Source organism: Odontomachus brunneus, unplaced genomic scaffold (assembly GCF_010583005.1).
Source record: "Odontomachus brunneus isolate Ranch 3 - 2012 unplaced genomic scaffold, Obru_v1 Obru_scaffold_172, whole genome shotgun sequence".
In the NCBI taxonomy this organism is placed as follows: Eukaryota; Metazoa; Arthropoda; class Insecta; order Hymenoptera; family Formicidae; genus Odontomachus; species Odontomachus brunneus.
This window is the reverse complement of record NW_022639622.1, coordinates 259,940-261,731: the sequence shown is the minus strand read 5'-3', so window position 1 is coordinate 261,731 and position 1,792 is coordinate 259,940.

Genomic DNA, 1,792 nt, shown 5'->3' with positions numbered 1-1,792 from the left:
CTTACTGCTTATTTCTTACTACTACTCCTACTGCCATTGTAGAAGACGCTTTAGGGCCGTGGCACACAGAAAAACTTAAACAGTAAGCAAATTGACCAATTACAGTCGTTGATTCTTGGACTGTAAAGCTGTCCACACACACTTTTCGTAACAGTAACCGTAATGGCTCCTGCACACAGGATACGGTAATGCTTGCCGCACGGCGGAAGTTCGCGCGATAGCCAATCAATATATTGTTTTTCCGTAAGAGCTAGAAGATTATTACGAAAAGCAGCATATTGATTGGTTGTCGCGCGAACTTCTGCCGCGCGGCAAGCATTACCGCGTCCTGTGTGCAGGAGCCATAAGACGTAATCTAATAGCGAATTCGGTAGCTTACACTAGTGCGCACTGAGTGCGCATTAAGGCTTGTTTACAGTACATTCTTATATTTAAGATCGTGTCTTAAATACATATTTAAAAACATTTTAACTAATAAAATGATTCGTGCGGATGTTATACATATCATATTATGGTTAAAAATATTTGAGAATTTATTTGAGAATTATTTAAGACAATCTTTAAATATAATAACATACTATGAACAAGCCTTAGTGCGCACTCAGTGCACACTAGTGCAAGCAACCGAATTCGCTATAAGAATTGAGCAATTACGATCGAGTTTTCATAAACATGGCGACCTTACGTTTCGATGATTCTCAACATGATTGATCAATTCTTATGTTACGTCTTATGGTTTCTGCGCACAAAACGCGGTAATGCTTGCCGCGCAGCGGAAGTTTGCGCGACAGCTAATCAATATGTTGCTTTCCATAATAACCTTCTAGCTCTTACGGAAAAATAACACATTGATTGGCTGTCGCGCGGACTTCCACCACACGGCAAGAATTACCGCGTCCCGTGTGCAGGAACCATTAAGGCTAAATCACCCTAGCGATTGGCGATTGATGATTGACGATTGAAGATTGGAACTTGACCAATTGGAACAAAGCAAGCTAAGGTTGAAGCTCGTTGATTCGTCAAAATCAAATCTTCAATCGTTAATCATCAATCGTCAATTGCTAGTGTGATTTGGCCTTTACGATTACTGTTACGAAAAGTGTGTGTGGCCAGCTTAAAGCTGGTGGCACATAGAAAAACTTAAGCAGTAAGGCGTAAGCAATAAGCAAATTGACCAATCACAGTTATTAATTTTTCTTACGGTCCAAGAATTAACGACTGTGATTGGACAATTTGCTTACTGCTTACGTCTTACTGCTTATGGGTGCTTTCCACTGTGTTACACAAAACCAGTTTATTGGTTGCATATTATCTTACAAGATATTTTAGATAATATGTGACCAATAAACTGGTTTTGTGTACGTGTGTGTCAAGATGTGTTAAGCAATTGGAAAGCACTCTATGTTTTTCTATGTGCCACCAGCTTAAGAAGAATCAATGACTGTGATTGGTCAATTTGCTTGCTGCTTACATTTTATTGCTTAAGTTTTTTTGTGTGCCACTAGCCTAAACGATTTGTTATTTAGTCTCATTGTTTACATGTTTTATATTTTTTCATTTTTTCACATTCAAAATATTAATAGGTATGTTCCTTTTAGCTGAACTGACTGTAGTTCAAGTAGTGTTATGGTAGGAGGTCCTACATCTAAATGTAAAATATGTCAATTTCTTTTATAATAAAAATAACCCAATTGTATTATTATGCACACACACACACACACACACACACACACACACACACACACACACACACACACACACACACACACACACACACACACACACACACACA